We start from the raw sequence: 23314 nt of genomic DNA on the forward strand, positions 1-23314 counted from the left end.
AACCCGCTCAGTATGGACTCGACATTTTTGTGTCTATGCTGGCTCCACCTGTATCTTTACTATGGCTTTGCTGTTATATTTTGCTTAGTATTGTCAGATTAATGTGTGTTGGACATTTTGGAGAGGACATTAATGAAAATACAGAACAAATCATGTCACGTGACATTTTGTGACATTCAATGAAGAAACACACAGGGAGATTACATTTTGTGCAGACACTGTAATCTGAAGGGGGTTACTGACTGTAAGGTCGGGGTAGTGGAGAGTGTAGCTCGGCAGCGTAGGTTGGTGGTGCATAGAATGACTCTGGTAGTGGGTAGGAAGATTAAGAAGACAAAGGTAGAGCAGAGAACCATGTGGTGGAAGCTAAGAATGGAAGAATGTTATGCGGCCTTTCAGAAAGAGGTGAAAGGCTCTCGATGAACAGGAGGAGCTCCTGGAAGACTGGACTAATACAGCCAAGGTGATCAAAGAGACAGGCAGGAGAGTACTTGGTGTGTCTTCTGGTAGGAAAGGGGAGAAGGAGACTTGGTGGTAGAACCCCAAATCACAGGAAGTCAGAAAAGGAAAGAGTTGAGCAAAGAAGTGGGACACTGAGAGGACTGAGGAGAGGCGAAAGGAATACATTGAGATGCGACTTAGGGCAAAGGTAGCGGTGGCAAAGGCTAAACAAGAGGCATATGACGACATGTAGATCAGGTTGGACACGAAAGAAGGAGAAAAAAGATCTCAACAGATTGGCCAGACAGAGGTATAGAGATGGGAAGGATGTGCAGCAGGTAAGGGTGATTAAGGATAGAGATGGAAATGTGTTGACTGGTGCCGGTAGTGTGCTAAATAGATGGAAAGAATACTTTGAGAAGTTGATGAATGAAGAAAATGAGAGAGAAGGAAGTTTTGAAGAGGCAAGTGTGAAGGACCAGGAAGTGGCAATGATTACTAAGGGGGAAGTCAGAAAGGCACTACAAAGGATGAAAAATGGAAAGGCAGTTGGTCCTGATGACATACCTGTGGAGGTATGGAAGCAATTTGGAGAGATTGTCATGACCATAACATGAGACTGAACCCAAAATGCATGACTCACAAGACAGGTAGACTTCGGGAAGCGTCTTTATTCAGTCAAAGTACGAAACACAGGCAGGCAGTCCAAAGAAGCAGCAGTACCAAAATCAGCAGGCATGAAGGCAGGGTCGAGAATAAGGCAGGGTTCAGTACCCAGAGTAGTAAGGCCATAGGCAACAGGTTGTGGGAACGTGACATAGTAATACAACAATCTGGCAAGGACCAGATCGGACGCGTGGCGATATATACATGGATCGTAATCACCATAACGAGATGCGGGTGAACGTATGTGCTCATCGGAGCAGGTGCATGCCGCATCGGGAACAGGCAGACCCATGACAGAGATGGCCGTGGAGTTTTTGACCAACTATTTCAACAGAATACTATCGGGCGAGAAGATGCCTGAAGAATGGAGGAAAACTGTGCTAGTTCCCATTTTTTCAGAACAAGTGCAATTTGCAGAGCTGTAGGTATGATAAAATACTAAAATTGATGAGCTATGGTAAAGAGTAGTGGAGTATACTCAGGCCAGAAGTTTTTGAGAGCAACAATATGGTTTCATGCCGAGAAAAAGTACCATAGATGCATTATTTGCCTTGAGGATCCGAGTGGAAAAGGACTGAGAAGGTCAGAAGGAGCTACATTGTGTCTTTCTGGATCTAGAGAAAGCCCATGACAGAGTACCAAGAGAGGAACTGTGGTACTACATGGGTAAGTCTGGTGTGGTGGAGAAACATGTAAGAATAGTACAGGACATGTATGAGGGCAGCAGAACAGTGGTGAGGTGTGCTGTCGGTGTGACACATGAATTTAAGGTGGAGGTGGGACTGCATCAGGGATCAGCTCTGAGCCCCTTCCTGTTTGCAGTGGTAATGGATAGGCTGACAGATGAGGTTAGACTGGAATCCCCTTGGACCATGATGTTCGCAGATGATATTGTGATATGCAGTGAAAGCAGGGAGCATGCAGAGGAAGAATTAGAAAGATGGAGGTATGCACTGGAAAGGAGAGAAATGCAGATTAGCCAAAGTAAAACAGAATATATGTGCATAAATGAGAGGAGTGGAGGGGGAGGGAGTGAGGCTCCAGGGAGAAGAGATTGTGAGGGTGGATGTCTTCAAATACTTGGGGTCAACAATACAGCACAATGGTGGGTGTGGAAAGGAAGGGATGTTACAGATCCAAGTAGGTTGGAAGGTTTCTGGTGTTTTATGGGACAAAAGAACTCTCTGCTAGGATCAAGGGCAAAGTTTGTAAAACAGTGGTGAGGCCGGCCATGATGTACGGATTAGAGACGGTGGCAGTGAAGAGACAACAGGAACCAGATGGCTGAAATGAAGATTTTGAGGTTCTCTCTTAGAGCAAGCAGGTTGGATAGGATTAGAAATTTGCTCATTAGAGGCACAGCCAAAGTTAGATGTTTTGAAGATAAGATTTGAGGGAGCAGACTTCGTTGGTTTGGACATGACGAGAGGCAAGAGAGTGAGTATATTGGTAAAAGGGTACTCAGGATAGAGCTGCCGGGCAAAGTACAAAAGGATGACTAAAAAGAAGGTTGATGGATGTTGTGAGTGAAGACATGAGGGTCTGTTGGTGTTAGAGAGGAAGATGCAGGAGATATGGAGGGAGCAGTTTTCAGTTTTGAAAACTGATCGATGTTTTGATTAGAATCTTTGTTCGGGGGATGCACCACAGAATATGGCCCTCCAAAACTGCCACTGTTTAAAGAGGATGAATGAGTTACTCAGCATCACTTTAGATTTATTGACAAGAACACTGTGAGCAGAGTCAGTGGTGAATTTGTAATACTAATAGGCTTAGGAATTACAATAACATATGTGATCAATAATTTGGAACTCCTTGGAGGTGATGCTGCGGGCTTGAAAATTGTGACAGGAGCAAAACAAGAGTTACCATTGGCGATCCTCCCACCCACCTCTCTGAAATTCCTCATCAATTGCTTGTTGAAGTGGACAACTAGCATCAGGCCAGTCCGGTTTTGAACTTTTGGGAAGTGAAACTTGTTTGGCAGGAGAATGGAGAGTTCAAAAAATGTGGGGGGAGTGTTTGTGGAGGAGGCGGGGGGTTGTGGTGGGTAGCTGGACTATTTAAAAAACCAAGTCCACAACGTTTTCCAGACAGTTCACCAGCGTCCAAGTACTCTGGTGCTGAAGTCTCTCTGAACCCTGTCGGAAAACGGCGCTGTGCGTGCTGCGCAAACATGGCACCTGTCCTCCAAACACTGGTGGTCATCCTTGCATCTGTGTTGCTGCAAAGTGCCTCCTCGGCTCATCTCAATGACACGTAAGTAGAGCCAATCAAAACGCTACTGCTCGATGTCATCATCACAAGTTGGGTGACCTCACGGTGGGTGTATTCAAATTACAAATCCAAGTTTTGGAATAATGTGCCTTTCTCGTGGATTGATCCCTATTTTGGCGTTTTTGTCATTGTCATTTTTTGTCATTTTCATTTTGGCCCCACAGCTCAGTGGTTAGAGCATTGGTTTGGAAAACCAGGGGTTGTTAGTTCATATCTCACTGAGGCCTTTACTCCCCAAGAGGGGTTGCGTCAGGACGGGCATCCAGTACAAAAACTGTGCCAAACAAATATGAGTGTTCATCTGAGATGTCACGCTGTGGCGACTCCTAATGGGACAAGCTGAAAGAAACTTACTATTTTTGTATCTGCAGTTTACATTATAGTACTAATCAACCAAGTTCATAATGCAATGTGAGCTGCCAACATAATCAAATATCTTCTGTGTCGTTTGTTCTTTGTTTATTTGTTTTTTTATTTTTAAGACCTGGCCACAAAACCTGATACCATTGTTCTTACAAATGAATTAAGATCATGAACGTTAACTAATAACACATTGTTAGTTTCAACTGTACGCAATCAACAAATGTCTGACATTTCCCACTTCAGTATTTCATAACATTTTGTTGTTTGGAAAATATTCCAGTTATGTGACACTGAAGTTGTTTCCCAGCGTAATCTTTGTCTTTTCTCCATCTCGACAGCATCTTTGCGGTGACTGTGAGCTCCCGGGTGAGAGGAGGCGAGCAGGAAACCTTGTGCGCCCTCATCCACGGCCCCACGGAGCTCGTCACGCTCACAATCACCCTGGATGTGAAGTCTGGCAGCGCTGTCATCCTGGAGAAGAAGATCAGACAAGACTTTTACCAATGCATGAATTTTAAGGTCTGTCATCACCTCAATGATATTTATTCACTTCTACAACATTATATACCAAATTCTGGAGTCGGTACCATGAACGAAAAGTTAGCAGTATAGCTGGCTCCACCACAGCAAGTTGTTATGCAACCAAACAGGCCTTGCTCTTGCTTTTTTTTTTTTCCTCTTTTTTTTTTTTAAATGGGAAATGACTGTCCGAGTGACCCCATTCTGTCTCTGATAATGACTTGTGGTTTCACATGGTTCCTCAGAATTTAACCCTGTGTCATACCTTATCTGGCATTTTTTGAACGGGACCTCAACAAAGGCATCTTTCTGTTGGCTCCATTTGCATTGTGAAATCCTAAAAACAAATGCTCAAGAGTAGAGAGTGATTTCATAGGTGACCCCGCCAAATGGTTTGCTTTTGCAACACAGGGCCTATTGCAATTACAATGGGATTCATCATATTTGTGCAAAGAACCCTGACATCTGTTTGTCTCTCCTCGCTTTTCTCAATTTACAATCTGTTTGTTTTCTGCTCTGTCTGACGTGTGTGATTCCTGGGCCCCATAGGTTCCAGCAGTGCGCAAAAATACTGTGGCAACCATAAATGTCACTATCAAAGGAGAGAGTGGCTCCATGAACAAGAAGACCAAAATCCTCATTGTGCCCCCCGCTTTTATCCACATTATCCAGAGTGATAAACCTGTCTACAAACCTGGACAGACCGGTAAGTATCACCACAATCAAAATATTGAGAGTTGAGAGCTGTTTTGGGTTAGAATACCTTGTCTATCTCTACACAGTATGACAATATATTTACAATCCTAAGTAATTCATTCAGAAGTGCCATTAAAGTCTCACTTTATTGGTTAATTACTATATGAATTAATAACTATAATTATCATTTAATTAATTAATTAAAATTAATTTTATGTATATCTTATGTATTAATTTTTTTATTATTTTAATTTTTTTCTATATTTATATGATTTATATACTGGTAGTTCACAACCTTTCTTTAATCTCCTTGTATGAGAACACACAGTAAGAGCTACAAGAATAAACAAACACAATCAGTAACTATTAACAATCTTCTTCCTCTTGTTCTTTTCCTTTCGGCTTGTCCCGTTAGGGGTCGCCACAGCGTGTCATCTATTGCCATCTTAGCCTATCTCCTGCACAACATCCTTCAACCTACTTCTTGGTCTTCCTCTTGCTCTTTTGCGTGGCAGCTTCATCCTCAGCATCCTTCTGCCAATATACACACTCACTCGCCTCTGGACATGTCCAAACCACCGAAGTCTGCTCTCTCGAACCTTGTCTCCAAAACATCAAACATTGGCTATCCCTCTAACAAGCTAATTTTTAATCCTGTCAAACGTGCTCACTCCTAGAGGGAACCTCAACATCTTCATTTCTGGCACCTTCAGTTCCGCTTCCTGTTGTCTCTTCAGTGCCACCGTCTCTAATCCATTCATTATGTCCGGCCTCACCACTGTTTTATAAACTTTGCCGTTGATCCTACCAGAGACTCCTCTGTCACACCAACGATTACCAGTATGTTTTGCATTTCAGTATATTAATCCATGTGTGAATTAGTATTACCGTAGAATTTTACCCCTGAAACATAACAATATTTACATTGTGCTCGGACGATGCATTTATCAAGTATATTTAGTACTCCTTTTCACGTTACCTTTTATCTTTAAGAATCATGAAATGAAATTAACCTTTAACCTTATATTCACGAGCCGTCGAAACTTCGTTGCTGAGTATGACACTCAAGTGTGTGAAAAACTGCTCAACTGCAAGTATTAGCAGCATGTCTAAATCCTGTAAAACCCAACAAAAGCAACATTTACATGCCAAAAATATAATATCAACCTTGTTCCCTCATGAACTACTGCTAACTGCAAAATGAATAACTTAATCTGTTTTTGAACAAGGAGCACACTTTTTTTGTGCACACTGGAGGTCATGCCCTTGTATACTTTGAGACAGCAGCATCTGATTCACGTATTCAAGAATCAAGTATTATTGCTAGTACTGTTAAAATATATGAAGCAATTTCAACAAGTCCGTGATTTACAATATTTGATATTGTGAACAGGCATAACACATATTTGTCCTCAGCAAGGCTGGACCATGGGCAAGAGGGGTGTGGCCTGGCCACCACTCTGAGCGGTTTCATCTCTGACACCTGTCGCCAGTCAAAGCTGTGTCACATGAGACATTGTGATTAGATGATGTATTTAAGGTGGAGTTTTGTCACTGGTCTTTGCCAGTTCGTTGAGTATGCTTTGCCGCATCCAGGGTTACTCCACCACCTGGACCATTATAGTTCAGTCACGCTTTTGGTGATGGTCTTTAGTTGAGTCATAGTTATCGGACATTGTTTCTTGTGTTTTGGATCCTGCCTCTTTGGACTGTGTTGTCATGCACAAATTTCGTTTATAATAAAACCCACTGAACATCATGTCCTCGTCTTGGAGTCCTGCATTTGGGTCGGCCCATGCACCGTTGGTTTGTGACACATATTACTTTCACATCTGCATAACAGCTCTCTTGGACAAACAAATATTTATTTGTCACTTTTCTTACTCATCCTGTTTCAAGTTTGTTTTTGCTACTTACAGTGTACAATGGAGAACAGCAAATTTAAGTATGTACCAGATTGAAAATCATCAAATGCATGAGATTTTCCTTAGACAGCACTGACCAATTTAAATGCAATAACATAAACTACCGTCTACTGTACATGTATTTATTACAGTCTCATCGTTCAGATCTAAGTACGTTGTAAAATATGTTTCGTAACACACTTGTCCGTGTAGTTATTGTTGTGTGTATTACTTGTCTGTAGTGAAAGAAAGGTTGGGCCCCATTGCTGGTCAGAATGTCTTTTCACAAGGCACATGACAGAATTCTTGTTCCTTTGGCTCCTTTTTAATCACATTTTTTATTCTGCTCTTTGTTCCACAAATTTATTTTGCGCGCTCATTTTCTACTTGAAAACCATGTTTTGAGGCATAACATGGACAGAAATGTCCCCTTTCCTTTTTAGTTTAATATTTTACCCTTATGTAATGCATTTAAAGCAATACTTGAAGACTTTTTTAATTAACTGCTTACATTCTTCCACAGTGCAATTCCGAATTGTTTCCATGGATTCCGGTTTCATCCCTGTGGACCGGATGGTAAGTTTTCAGTTCGTTTTTCTCTTTCAAGGGGTTCTTGAACTGAATGTAATGGGAAACTTTGTCCATTGTGATTTCTGATAAATGTTCAGTACAAGCCTCTATTTTTGTGTAAGAGAGTGGATTATGAAAAGAGGGCTGTTTGTTGGTTTTTGATCACAGTGTGGGTGTGATGGAGTGTGTGGATTAGTGTGACGAACCTGCTGTCAGAGTTCATTTGCCTCACACTGCATCTGACTCATCCATCCATCTTCTACTGCTTTTCCGGGTCGGGTTGCAGGGCCAATAGCTTTACCAGGGATACCCAGATTTCCCTTTCCCCAGTCAATTCCTCCAGCTCTTCCAGAGGAATCTCCGAGGCGTTCCCAGGTCACCAGAGAGACATAGTCCCTCCAGTGTGTCCTGGGTCGTCCCCGGAGTCTCTTTCTGGTGGGATGTGCCCGGAACACCTCAACAGGGAGGTCTCTGGGAGCCATCTGGATCAGTTTACCCAGCCACCTCATCTGCCTCCTTTCAATGCAGCAGTTTGACACTGAGCCCCTCCCAGATCCAAGCTTCTCTCAGGGTGAGCCCGGAGTCTCTACGGAGGAAACTTATTTTGCCCTCTTGTATCTGGGATCTTGTTCTTTCTCTCATTATCCACAGCTCATGACCATAGGTAAGGGTAGGAATGTAGATCGACTGATAAATTGAGAGCTTCGCCTTTTGACTTAGCTCCCTCTTTACCACAACGGACCGATACAAAGACCGCATCACTACAGACGCTGCACCAATCGCCCTGTCGGTCTCCTGCTCCATCCCCCCCTTCGTAACCAAGAACACAAGATACTTCAACTCCTCCACTTGGAGAACAGTCTCATCCCCAACCTGGAGAGGGCACGCCACCCTTTTCCGACTGAGGACCATTGTCTCAGATCTGGAGGTGGTGATTCTCATCCCAGATCCACAGCTCATGACCACAGGTAAGGGTAGGAATGTAGATCGACTGATAAATTGAGAGCTTCATCTTTTGATTTAGCTCGCTCTTTACCACAACGGACCGTAGTTGGAACACACCCTCCACTCACCCTTCTTAAAAAGGAGGACAACCACCCCAGTCTGGCCAACCAGCGGAACTGTTCCCGATCTCCACACGATGTTGCGAAGGTGTGTCAACTCGGATTGCCCCACAACATCCAGAGCCTTTCGGAACTGCAAGCAAATCACAACCACCCCTGGGGCCCTGCCACCGAGAAGCTTTTTAACCAACAGGGTGACCTCAACCCCAAAGATAGAAGAGCCTGGCTCAAAGAACCCAGACCCTGCTTCCTCATGGGTAGGCACGTCTGTGGAATTGAGGTCTTCAAAGTACTCTCCCCACTGACTCACAATGCCTCAGCAGGATCACATCCTCACTAAACACAGTCTTGATGGTTCACTGCTTCACCTTGTAAGACACGGACGGTGGACCAGAATTTTGTCAAAGCCCTCTTGAAGTCATTTTCCGTGGCCTCACCGAACTCCTCCCACACCTGTTTTCTTTTTTGTCTTAGCGACCACTAAAGCTGCATTCCACTTGGTCAGTTGGGACCCATCAGCTGCCTCAAGAGTCTCACAGGCAATAAATGCTCAATAGGAATCCTTCGTCAACTTGACGGCATCCCTCACTGTTGGTATCCACCAATGTGTTCAGGGATTGCTGTGTTTCCCATCAGGGAGGAGACAATCTGGTATGCCTGATGAACTTCTGACAATAGGAATTAAGAGAGAACTGCCCCAGGTTTTTCTTTCCCGTTTGCCCCATGGTGTCTCTCATCTGGTGGTTTCCCTACCTGATAAGTTTTCCATTTATATGAAATGAAAGACAGCCAGCTTTAAACCAGGGTGATGTTTTTTAATTAATCCCTTCTCTATTTCTCCAAGGCCAAAAGTAAAAATCGGACATACTTGATGGGGAAATAAATTCAAAAAAAAAAAAAATCCTCAGTACCATTGCTCATTAAATGAAAATGCATAGAGAGAAGAAATGTGCAGAACAATATGCAATTTAACTTTTCTCGGCCTTGACATTCATCTGAACAATAATTGTTGTACACTTTGGTCAGATGATGAAATGAAAGGGCATCGTGGCCAATGAAGTAAATAACGCAACATTGAAGTATATGCCAGAAACTTTTTCAGACGTCACCCCTACACTCTCGAGGGAGGATATATAAACATTAGGTAAAAATGATATTTCAATGATATTTTGTCATATCACGTCTTCAGTTCCTTCTTTGGCATATTTGCTCATTGACAGCAGCAAATTTCTACATAATTTCTGAAGCAAAAGAACAACAAATGAACACACATTTCAATCTTTGTTTACGTACCGATAAACACAGTGTTCCAATATATAAGGCATCTAGTATTGTGTTCATTTCCATAAATCGTCTAGAATTTTTTTCAGTTCAAATTCTAGTCTGTAAAAAACAAACAAACAGCAACTTCAAATACTGTATTTGTTTGCTGCCTCATCTGTGGTTTTTGAACATTTGCTTTCCTGATACAATGCATTGGCCTAAAAGAACTGAATATGGTCGCTGAATCACTCACTAATACAACAGTCAGTACTTTGCTGATTTTTTTACTGCATTATGATTTTCATCAGCAAAAAAAAAGCCTTTAAATAAAAATGTACCAATGTACGCAGAAACCTCACCAGAAACACTCAATCTCTATTGTTTAAGTGTTTATTTAATACATAATTATTTATAATGATTTGTAAAATCCTGTAATTTGAGGCCGTGGGAGTGAAACAAAGCTTCCACGTCACCACTTCAATCGTCCCTTTGAGTCATTAAGTTTCCCAACTCAACTTGACATCCATTCCAATCACTGGCTAGTTATAGTATACGTACAGCAGTTTCTACCAAATTGACATGTTAATCTAGTCCAGAGAATTTGAAATGTTTATGTCTGCGGGCTAAGTCAAATAAATTGGCTTAAGACGCAAACATCTACTGGCCCTTTTGTAGCCGCAAGGTAGAAAGATGACTTTGGAAATGTAGATGGTTACAATTACAAGTTACCGTGTTTTTTTTTTTTTTATTATAGTGTAGACATTTCAATCACTCTGTCAAAAAATATATAACTAATAACATTTGATTGCACACACAGTTTGGCAGTGCGCAAATAAATGTGACAAATGTAGCTTTTTTTTCAACTTTTTATGTTGTACTGTAAACAACTTAGCGGCACGGTGGATCAGCTTGAAAGAGTTGGCCTCACAGTCCTGAGGTTCCGGGTTCAATTCCGGACCTGCCTGTCTGTAGTTTGCATGTTCTCCCCCTGGCCGTGTGGGATTTCTGTGGGCATTCTGGTTTCATTACAATCATCTGGGCAGATCCAAAAATCTCCATCCATTTTCCGAACTGCTCATCCTCGTTATGGACGTAGGCGAGCTGGAGCTAAATTGTCTTTGGTAAAGAGGTGGGGTACACCCGCAATTGGTCGCCACCCGGTCGCAGGGCACACGCGAACAGACAAACACTCGTTCTTATATCCACACCTACAGGCAATGGAGAGTCTTCATTTGGCATGTGGAAGGAAACCAGAGTATCTGGAAAATTTTGAATTTGTTTTTACTTCAGTACATTGACAAGTGTGTACTTTTTCCTTCCAGTGTGGAAGGGAGAGACTTCAGTACTTTAACCACAGTTTGTTTTTTGGACAAGTATCAAAACTTTTTCCCGTACTTTGGCCATCTAGCTGGCAAACATGTCATGATTCTGATGGTGACTTTGCGTAGATGCTCCACTTGAGCACTGTGTAAGAACATTTCTACGCATTTATTACTACATGATGCCCACTGTTCTTTTACCTGTTCTAAATTTGATCCCTTTCCAAAACCTCAACTCATGGATTTTACCTCGAGGTGCATCTATTCGCTTTCTTAACTGCTTATTCTCACTTGGATCATATTTGAGCTGATAACATGCTACAGTGTTGCCATTAAGTTGCAAAAACCTGTTTATGTCAAGGTTTTGCTCCATTGTGTTGCTGATAAGCTACACAGGGTCAAAAGGAACTCCTTTTGGATTGCACAAGTACAGTAAGTAAAACTCATTTTACCATCCAGCAGAACTGACCAGGTTCATCTTAACCATTCAGGAGGATTTCGGGTAAAGATTTTTCTTACGGTAAAAGTTCAACATTTTCGGGCGCACATGGCTTCACACTTCAGTTGCATGCTAAATATAGTATCTCTCTGTGTGAGAAGAAAGGTTTCTCAGTGGAATGGCGACAACCGGTAGTTAAAATCATGTCAAAGTATTTTAATGTAAGTTACATTAACAGCAAATAACTTCAACATGTTTTTGTTCTTTTTCAGTACACAGTGGTGGAGCTTCAGGTAAGAAACACATTTTGAGCCTTACCGCCACATTTTGTTCGCCCGAGTGGTCATTGAGAGCCACACTGAAAGGGGGATTTTGTTGCCTTTGAAACCTGGTATCATGGGTGTGTTTCTTGAAGGGAGATTTCACTGAATCACTGCTAGGAATCTTGGGAGAACCATGCGTGTCCTAATGGTCTCTACTTACTCACTCACTCGATACACACCATACAGTGGGGACACTTGTTTTTTTATCCAGTCAGATATTTGACAAAGCTGGACATTGTCAACAATCATGTGCTCCAGGAAGTAAATGGTAATATTGTACCTCTTCAGGTGTTTTGGTGATTGTGACTATTCAACCCCAAACGAGGCCACTACAACGTCAATAAGCTTCTTTCTTCTGTCTGTTTTAATGTAGGATCCCAATTCCAATCGAATTGCTCAGTGGTTGGATAAATTTGTTGGTGCTGGAATCCTTGATCTTTCCCATCACATAATTCCAGAGGCACCACAAGGAACCTACGTCATCACTGCCACCACAGAAAAAGGAGAGACGATCTCTCACACGTTTGACATCAAGGAATATGGTCTGCTATAGTTACTAGGCAGTTGTGATGGACGGTTCTAATTTAAGTTTCTCTTTTTGTTCACGTTTATTTATTTTGATCTTTCCTTCAGTTTTGCCCAAATTTGAGGTGAGTGTTCACCTCCCAAGTGTGATTTCAATTTTGGACCAGCAGATCACGTTGAAGATTTGTGGGAAGTGAGTGTTTTAGTTTTACTCTGCCTCTTCGCCGTCACTTTTTAAAGGGAAAGAAAGCTTCAGGGAGGTGTTGAAACTTTTAGCTTGTAGAAAAAAAACATGTTTCCATTAAATGTTTTGCAAATGGTATGAAAATCATTGCTTTGTACTAATAATTTAATGTTATTCCATGCTCTTCATCTTCATCAGTAATACGTCTTGTAGGTTGTGAGTAAGCAATTTATTGCCCACATTTTGTAGTAGTCAGTCTGATAGTTCTTGTTTTGCCTTATCACCAGTTTTGTGTGGGTGCGTGTGTGTATGCGTGTGTGCGTGCGTGTGTGTGTGGGAAATTGTCAGCAGACGGAAATTATCACTGATGTGAGTTTCAATAGTAAAGATAAAAAAGTCTGTATGAAATTAACGTGTGCTTCTTCCTGCAGATACACTTATGGAAAACCAGTTGTGGGCTCAGTCAAGGCAGAATTTTGTAGGAATGCTTTTCCCTTTTACTGGCGTCCCTCATTAGTAAAGGACCTCTGCAAGACATATAAAATGAGAGTGAGTATTTGACATCATACTATTGATTTGTGCTTCAATCAAGTGTTTGAGTCTAAATGTGACACTCTTCTAGACCGACCGGAGTGGTTGTGCTACACAAATGGTGAACATGGCATACTTTGCCCTCAACAACAATATGTATGACGATAATTTTGAGGTGGATGCCGAAATTGAGGAGGAAGGCACAGGTAAACCAGTGGAATATTCAACTTCCCGTAATGTTCATTCTGTGACTTTAATGCCTGCCTTATCATATTTCCCATGTAGGGGTGATCCTGGTAGGTACAGGGCGGGCAACTTTCAGTGCCCAGATCAGAACAGTCACTTTTGAAGATATACCTCAAGCATACAAGCCCGGCATCCCATTTGAGGGAAAGGTAGTTAATTTTTTAAGCATTATGAAAGTTAGTCTAAAACCATGTCAATCCAAGAATCAAAAGATAAAGTACAGTCAAGTCCAGATGTATTTGGACAGCATTTTAGATGAATACATATCCGGAATGGCGATGAATGACAGTCCTGTTGATGTTATTGAAGTGTAGCCTTTAAGCTTTAATTGAAAAGGTTTTCCTCACTTGTGACGCTAGCTTGTACGCATTACTTTTGTCTTCAGTGCACAAAAGTTTGAACTTGACTTTCCCTTCTGGGATCCAAGCAAGGATGAAAAACTTCTGAAAAATTTGAATTTTTTTAACCTTCCAAATGACTTGAGTTGCACACGAGTTGAAAAAAAAAAACGACCTCAACCCAACAGTGCGCCCTTGTTACTTGTTTCACAAAAAAGTGAAATTAACTTAAATGTTCTAGCAAAGTATCTCCAGGTAGAAAAGTTAGAATGTGTCCATTGTCTCTAGTGCTTTGTCATTAACCCAAGAGATAATGGGTCACATATGACCCAGTGGTCCTTAACTTCTAAAAAACAATGGATTTAATGGAGACACATAAGAGACGTTGGGGTTTAAGGGTAAAAAGAGTAACTGTGGTGTGTTGTGTTTATACAATGGGCCATTAATTACTTTGGGTCATATGTCACCCCATGGGTTCTCTTGGGTTAAAAATTTACAATTCCATCCAAATCCTTTTGGATCCCTAATCCTTAATAAAATTGCTGCAATTCCGAAATGCTAAATATCATTTTTTTTTTCTAAATCTCTGAAAGGTGGAAATCTAAACATCTTATTTGTTTAAAATCCATTGTGGTCATGTATTTTTGTGATTATTATGGTCTTATTGGGTCAATTATTGGGAATTAGCATGACGGAAATATTGGGCTGTTTTAGTTTTACAGAGAGTATTTACATTGAGGTGGCTCTTGAGGAGCAAGTACATCAAACAAAAGGGTCAAGATGGTGGCACTCTAGTTATGGCTTTTGTTGCAACTTACCAGGGTCTCCTGCCTTTCAGGAGCCAGGATGCCTCTCAAGCAACCAAAGTATTAAACCCAAGCCCAACCATATTTTGCAACATCACCAATATAAGCTTACTGACATGCACAATGTATACATATTTAATTTTGTAGGGTATTTCAGTGACATTTTTAAGGTTAAAGAATGTTCTTTTTAACAACAAACCATTTTGTCCTGATTCTTCTTGCTTTCAGGTCAAAATGACTGGTCCAGACAGCGAACCTGTGGCCAATGAGCCTGTGTACTTATTCGGCCCAAACTCAGTAAACTTGACACTCACCACAAACACAAATGGTGTGGCCTGGTTTTCACTGGACACCAGCAACTGGAGGGACCATGTAAATCTGGAGGTTTGTGACTAGTACTCTCTTTTCCGCAACTGTGGTACATTCTGAACAGGTTGATTCATGACAAAACCTTTGCAACTGAAATATATTTGTAACTATACGGAAGACCCTGATTCTGTTTCCTGGTCTTGTCATATGGCCTCTTGACCACTTGTTAGGGAGAATTTATGGGACACAATAATATTAACACAAAGCCCGAGGCAGGAACAGAAAGTCAGACAGACGCACTCGGAAAATTATTCCACACACAACATGAGGAACATGAGTTTACATATTGTATTAATCACTGTTCTGTGTTAAAATTTATTTGAAAAAAGAAGGATAGAAAACTCTACCTAAGTCAGTAGTTTCCAAACCTTTTTTGCAGTCCGCCTTTGTGGAGATGAAAGTTTGATTCCCCCATTTGCAAACATTATTCCTTGGGAATCCTTGTGTGCCTCTCCCCAACTGCCCTCCAGTTTGAAAACCACTGATTAAAGTCAACTTGATCCAAACTAAATTCAAAGTCGCTCTTTGCTTCTTGTCAAGTTAATGCTTCCTTTCATGAATTTCACAATTGTTTTGTTTTGATGTTAACAGGCCAAGCCCAAACCGGATGAAGACGATGAACCGTATGTTCCAGATATCCGCAAACCGGAGTACTGGGCAGCTTACCACAGTGTTTCTCCATTCTACTCTAAAAGCAGTAGTTTTTTGAAGTTCACACAGGTCAATGAGATGATTTCCTGTGACAAAGATGCCGCAGTAAGAGCTAAGTACATCATCCAGGGAGAGGAGCTCAAGAAGGGACAGAAGACCCTTGACTTTTTCTATTTGGTGAGTCCTGTTACTGTCAATATCTCCAAAGTCAGTCTGACGAGAAATGCCATCACTGTGTCCAATGAATATACAAGTTCCAAATGTCTGTGTGGGACAACTCGCACTTGACCTCTTGTTGTGTGTGTACTTCGAAGGTGATGTCCAAAGGTGCAGTCATGCAGCACGGTCATATCCAAATGGCTGTTCGTGTGGGTACAGGTGATTCAATATGACATTTATTCTTTTTGATACGCATGTAGATTGTTACTGGGTAGGCTGGATTCATATTCTTAAGATGTGGTAGTTGAATCAAAGACTCTCATACATTTTTTTTTAGCAAGGGCCACCTTGAAACAATTTAATTTCCCAAAACGATCCATCAAGTCATTATCTCTTGTGTTGGTCTATATGAGGGGTCAGAGCCTTCATAACGACATACTGTACTGTAATTTCTGTCGTGCAGGCAAGACAAATGATGTAGACAGTTTGTCTGAGTGGGTTTGCCGTAGTTTTCTGTGGCAGTCGATGTGCGCAGGTGTAGAAGGGTCAAACGCAGATCGGGTGGGAACAACGAATCATGGAAACGCTTTTCACAAAGGTTGCTCAAAGAAAAAAGATGACAGTACTGAAGTTTTCATCAAGAATGAACAGCCTTTGTGGAGAGAGAAGGTTCTGCTGCGTGTCTAAATTATAATGATAAAATTGCAACAAAGTCGGCACGGTGGGGCAGCTGGAAACCGTTGGCCTCACAGTTCTGAAGTCCCGGGTTCAATCCCAGACCCGCCTGTGTGGAGTTTTCATGTTCTTCCCGTGCCTGGGTGGGTTTTCTCCGGGCACTCCGGTTTTCTCCCACATTTCAAAAACATGCAACATTAATTGGACACTCTAAATTGCCCTTAGGTGTGATTGTGTGTGCTGCTGTTTGTTTCGATGTGCCCTGCGATTGGCTGGCAACCAGTTCAGGGTGTTCCCTGCCTCCTGCCCCTTGACAGCTGGGATAGGCTCCAGCACTCCCTGCCACCCTTGAGAAGATAAGCGGCTAGGAAAATAGATGGATGGATGCTTTCATTGAATTGATTTGTCCAATGATTCACCAGGTTTGACGTCTGCTGTTCAAATATTTTTGTCCAACATCCACTACACGTCCAAAGACTTCAAAATCTGTCTGGCTCGACCAAATCCAACAAAATCGCATTACCTGAGCAGATGTAAGATTAGCCCGGCTTTCTACCACAAAATTATCACATGGGCCTGGCGCATGTCAAAGTACACACCCTCATTTGATGAAGATGGTCATCATTTCGCAGACATGTCTGCCAAATTAGTAAAAGTGCGCAGCGAGCCTTGTGCTTGCCCCAAAATAAAGATGCGGTAGGTTTTGTTTTTCATTGCAGATGCATCCAACATGAAAATAGAGACAATTAAGTAAAAACATTTTGGATTGCTTGCAATACTTTTATTTGGACTCTACAACATTCCATGTTTTGTTCTTACCTCTGTCAGTGAACAAAGGAGAGTTGTCCATCTCCCTCCATGAAGTGATCAACCTGGCGCCTTTTGCACAGGTTGTAGTTTACACTGTGTTGCCTGGTGGCGAGGTTGTGGCAGACAGTCAGGATTTCCCCATCCAGCTCTGTCTCAAGAACAAGGTAATAGCTGTTGTTATTTTGAAATATACAATAAAAAATTCAAAATACTCATTTCAATGGAATTCAGATATTTTGAAAAGTGGATTTATCGCCACTGACCAACTGTTGTCTTCTGTACAGGTTTCTGTTCAGTTTTCATCGCTGCAAGAGCTTCCAGCAGAGAAGACCACATTGAAACTCCAGGCTGAGCCAGGCTCTTTGTGCTCTGTTCGGGCCATTGACCAAAGCATCCTGTTGCTGCAAACAGAGAGGGAACTCACTGTTGAATATGTAAGATCCCTTTCACCTTAAGATCCCTTCCCTGTATGAATTTTGACAAGATTGGATGTGCAATCAAGGCGTCTCACATCAGGAAGGTTCAGGGATCAAATCCATTCTCCTAGGCTTTCCTAAATGGAATTTAAATGAGTCCCTCTGCCTGTGGGGATTCATATTAGGCACTCTGGCTCTTTTCCATTGTCCAAAACATGGAAAATTATACAATGTATCAGTGCGAAGCAAAATAGGAATATAGTGTAATATATACATACACATCATGTATTCCTAGCACAAGAAGGCACACTTATTTACTATTTTTTTACCATTTTAATTTGATTGTTATATACTTTTAGTATGACATGGAATTTTTTGTGCAGAGGGGTTGCGTCAGCAAGGGCATCCGGGGTTAAAACTGCCAAACAAATATGAGCGTTCATCTGAGATGTGGCTGTGGCGACCTCTAATGGGACAAGCCGAAGGATATACATACATATTTAAGTTTTTGTCATACAAATAACTGTGTAATTACTGTATTTTTAAGGTAATTTACCACTACTGTGTGGATGATGGACAATGACAGATTCTGACTTGCTTACAAATTAGCATCACATCGTCATAATGGAGCTCTGTCGTTAACCAAGGCTCCCCCTGCATCTTATTATCACTGAAAACGTTTTTAAAGGATGAAAATTCCCGCAGTGTGGTGAAGAGAAGAAAAAAATCACTGGCCACATTACTGTATAACCCTTTAGGATTATAGATGAAATGCCAAATCCAGTTGTCAGCAGTACACCTTTTATATATTTTATTTATATATTTTTATATTTATATATTTTTTCAAACAAATTCATCTAGAGACAAGACAGCTTTCACACAGACTGTAACATGCTGCATAATCTTGAAATGTAAAAATCATTGTGATGAATATAAAGTTTGTTTATTTCTAACCTTGCATGACTTTTGACAGAGTGCTGTAAATGTCGGACCACCAATAGAAGTGGTTTGAAAAAACATGGTGGCAGTGTGGACACACAGCAAGTCATGCATGAATCAAACTTCAAGACAAATTTGGTCTTTCACGTTTGCACTATGTCAAACTTCTCCATAAAAATCTCGTATTCGATACCATCGCATCCTGTCTTTCAGGAAAACGGCTTTATCTTCTCAACTCAAACGCAACTAGTTACACTCTTAACCAATGTGACGACAATCACAATGGATTACAAATTGTGTGATGGATTGTGAATTATATGTGTTTGCAGGTGTACGATCAACTCCCTCTCCAGAAGCTGTCAGGATACTCATATGAGATTGAGGACTTTGAAGACTGCTTTCCTGGGCCATTCCCAAGGCCTGAACCCAAGATGCTGGTGGCTCTAGAACGGCGGAGCAAGCGCTCACCTTACTTTGGACCATCCTCTCAGAAGAACGATGTTTACAGCATCTTTAAAGTAAGACTTGGAAATCAAGTAGGCTACATTAAGTACTGACATTATCTGCTTTTAATGCCTTTCTGAGGTGGAATTACAGTATAGGACAGGGCCGTGGGCCACATGCAGCCTGGCTTGCATTCCATCCAGTCCATTGACTTGCAATAGTTTCCACGCAGATCTACTGTTCTGCATCCGAGCAATGACCAGGCCGCTCATGGCGTTGTCGATGTAGTGAATATTTTCAGGAAAAGATTGAAGGAATTTTAGTGTCATACCAACACACATTTAAACAATCTGGCACAAATATGTGGGTGGCACAGTTGTGAAGCTGAAGAGTGTTGGCCTCACTGGTCTAAGGACCCGGGTTCAATCCCGGTCCAGCATGTGCGATGTTTACATGTTCTCCCCGTGCCTGTGTGGGTTTACTCCAGGCCTCCGGTTTCCTCCTACATTCCAAAAACATGCATTCATTGGTGACCCGAAATTGCTCCTGGGTCTGTCAGTGTGACTGTTGTCTCTCTCCGTGTGCCCTGTGATTGGCTGGCAACCAGTTCTGGTACCCTGTACCCTGCCCCTGCCCGATGACAGCTGGGATTGGCTTCAGCACTCCTGCCACGCTTGTTGGGATAGGCGGCTAAAAAATTGAATGGATGGAACAAAAATGTGATTGTGTGATGACCACTTTACCACCTGAGCCATATTAAGATTATTATAGCACATGAGATGTGGTTGTCGTGAATTTCTACATCATGCAGTTTTTCCAATGGGCCCCTGTGAATATGAAATGCCGACCGTGCAAACTTTGACACCCCAGATTTCTTGCTTCATCAATAAGATGTTACATTTGGAAAAGTTGATCATTTTTAACTTTGGAAAATGTGTATTTCTGTTCGCACGTGACAGTCCCCCTAAACACAAAATAAGGTCCATAAATGCATGCTCCAATGACAGGAATGTTTTGTGATTTGACAAATGTATCTTTCTTCCATGAAATTGGAGTCAAGCTTGGAACAAATTCTGATGTGAAGAAACCCAATGAGTGCCTATATTATCCATTTGCGTATTTCCTTCGAGGTATGTTTGCTTTTTACAGTAGTCATGTTGCTCACGGATTTCACATTGGAACAAACTTATCTTTGTTCATCAATTCTACTGCTGATAGAAAGTCATCTGAAGCCAACCTTGTAATGTTTACATTGAACTAAATTCTTCTGAAGACATGAAAATATTCTGCTTTGCTGGGAAAGGGTACAGAGTGATTCATTTTACCGAGGAAATACAGGACACCGAACAGTCACTGGCGGTGCATGTAACATCGTATCTCAGTATGCCAAAGAACATAGTTCCCCCTTGGAGAAAACATGGATTGCTGTATTTCAATTTTCCACTGATTTTGTCCTCTATTCAGCCAACTGTAGTGACAACGACTGCAATCTGACAACTAATTAGAGTGGTTTCCTATGAAAGGAACATTTTTTTTCTCTCTTCTTTGGAAATGTCGTTGAAGCTCCAGTCGCCTTGGCTTTCAATGAGGCGGGATTAGCTGGTAACTTTAAGAAAAACAATGAGGAGAAGAAGGAGACCATTAGAACATTCTTCCTGGAGATGTGGCTCTGGGACCTAGTTTCTGTTGGGTAAAGATGATGAAATCAAAAGAAAATCAAAAGTTTTGAGATTTTTCAATTTCTCTTTGTCACAATGTAGTTTTTTAAAAAAAATCTTTCTATATTCTTTGAGCTCAAAGCAATCTGTTGATTCGTCTCTTGTTTGTGTGTGTGAACAGAGACAAGGGTTTAGTCAATGTGGAGAAGACAGTCCCAGACACCATCACCAAGTGGGCTGCCGAAGCTTTCTGTGTCTCCTCTGTGGGCTTCGGTGTGCCACCCACCACTGCACTGACTGGTTTCCAGCCCTTCTTTGTCAGTCTAACTCTGCCCTACTCTGTCATCCGTGGGGAAGCTTTTACTCTAAAAGCCACCGTCTTCAACTAGCTCTCCAAATGCATCATGGTAAACATCAATTAGCAAGCTGTGGAATAAAAACAAGATTAATTAACCTTTTGAATAGGATGCAAAATAATTTAAATTGGACTGTTTTATGAAATCTGACATCCCACCTACTTTTTTTAGCATATAGAGTGCATAGTAACTGCTGGAATTTTAGGTTGCTTTTTCCACCCATATGCAAGGAGCAACCAGCTCTTCCTCAAGGCATTTATTTTTTCGACTATACTGGTTTTCTTAGAGATTCTGTCTGTGTTTGTTTGTCTGCAGGTGAAAGTTACGCTCGCTCAGTCTGACATGTATAACTTCAAGAACTGTGACGACTGCCTATACGCTGTGTGTCTTTGCGGAGATGAGAGCAGAACCTTCGAGTGGATTGTCACTCCAAGTGCCCTTGGTAATACCGACTACATCACTTGAAATGATTTTGGATGATGATCTTTATTCATCTATTTATGCCAGTGAGGCACAATGACAGGCAGAACAAAAAAAAATCCTCTTCTATTAGATGGCAGAAAATACATAAAGTAATTAATCTATCCATTTTTGGTGACATTTACATTTGTTGGTTTGCCGTGGGATTTTTCAATTGTAAAATATGTGCCTTGTCTCGATAAAGGTTGGAGATCACTGATGTCATGGTCGTCAAACTCACCGGTTGTTTTATATATTTTGGGTTTTTTTGCGCACCACAGAACTACATTTGCAAGAACTCATCATAGTTTAAATACATCCAATATTTGACAACTTTAAGACAATAACAAAATGAAAACAAGCAAGGATATGGAAATATGAAGTGGAAGCGATATGTGAGACAAACTATGAAGACGTTTTAGATACCTGTAGTTTTCAAATAATAAAAGCGGAAAAGTACATTAGGGCACATAGAGATGAACACCCACACTCACAATCACACCTCGGGGCAATTTAGAGGGTCCAATTAATGTTGCATGTTTTTGGAATGTGGGAGGAAACTGGAGTGCCCGGAGGAAATCCACCCAGGCACGAGGGGAACATGCAAACTCCACACAGGTGGGGCCGGGTTTGAACCTGGTTCCTCAGAACTGTGAGGCCAATGCTTTCCAGCTGCCCAACCGTGCTGCCCATATTGGTGGTGTTCATGTTCCTCATAGTCATCACAGTCATTTTGCAGTTTAGCAGCATTTTCCACCAAGTACCACCTCAAAGAATGTTGAGCTCTCCAAGTTCCAACATAGACTTAAAAGATGTATAGGAGAAAATCAGAGTACTTAAGTCCACCTCCGTTTTAAATTATTTAAAAACAACATGAAATATCACATATTATAATGCAAATATTTCTCCATGGGTTGAGACAAAAAAAAACCTGCAAATGAATGAATGTGATTTATACACTATAAATAGTACATATCTTCCCGCGTGGACTGAGTATAAACTACAACAACAGAGTATTCCGGAACCATGACAAAAATGTGTTTCAAATTTAGTAAATTAAAAGGGAGCGAGGGAATGACAATGTGAAACAAAATTGGGTAGATTATGGTGCAAATGCTGTATTTGGCACGCAAGCTGGCCGGAAAGCTGCGGAGTTTTAATTGCTTCCATGAAGCGGCGATGAAGACGAGGCTCTGCTGAATGTCAAATGGTGCTGCTCCATTTCCTTTTGGAGACATGCTGACAATCACTTGTACTAATACGTCAGGTAGCATCTCTGATGAAACACTCGGAAACGTCTTCCTCAGGGGCTGATCTGTACTTGGCCTCAGTGAGAACAATTTTGGGCTGTGAAAGACAGGGAGGGGGTGGGAGATAAAGACCTTTGGGAAGAGTGTGCATTATGAGGAAACAAATGGGGATTAATGACAGTGAATAAGAGAGAATTCTTGGGGAGAAAGCAAAAACCCTAAAAATAAATTGGACTGGAAAGATGTTCATGGTAAATTTGTTGAAGGCTGTGGACTAACCCTAACGCCTTAGCGTGTCCTCTCAATTTATTTGCACAAAGGCATGGTCGACCTGAAGGTGAGCGCCGAGGCCCTGAAGACCAACTTTCTGTGTGGCAAAGAGGTGGCGTCTGTCCCTGACGCCGGCCGTATTGACACTGTGGTCCGCAGCCTGGTGGTGGAGGTTAGTACGTGTCAGGTGCAACGCACTCTAGGTTGTCACTTCAAACCACAACAAATCAAACTCAATCTTAATGTCACGGCATTGTCAAGCAGTACACGGCAGTACAAAGTTCTTACCCAGTAAAAAAGGGTTTCAACAGACATGGAACAAACAGACACAGTTGACATTAGATGCGTAAGTGATGAAAAATGTCAGGAAACACCAGTGAAATA

The 23314-nt window shown here is 41.6% G+C and overlaps 1 pseudogene; it reads left to right on the forward strand.

Moving 5' to 3' along the window:
* Nucleotides 1-3283: 3283 nt before the first annotated feature.
* LOC133492238 (alpha-2-macroglobulin-like protein 1) lies at nucleotides 3284-23225 on the forward strand (annotated as a pseudogene).
* Nucleotides 23226-23314: the final 89 nt, after the last annotated feature.

The sequence above is a fragment of the Syngnathoides biaculeatus genome, chromosome 18 (genome assembly GCF_019802595.1).
Source record: "Syngnathoides biaculeatus isolate LvHL_M chromosome 18, ASM1980259v1, whole genome shotgun sequence".
Taxonomy (NCBI): domain Eukaryota; kingdom Metazoa; phylum Chordata; class Actinopteri; order Syngnathiformes; family Syngnathidae; genus Syngnathoides; species Syngnathoides biaculeatus.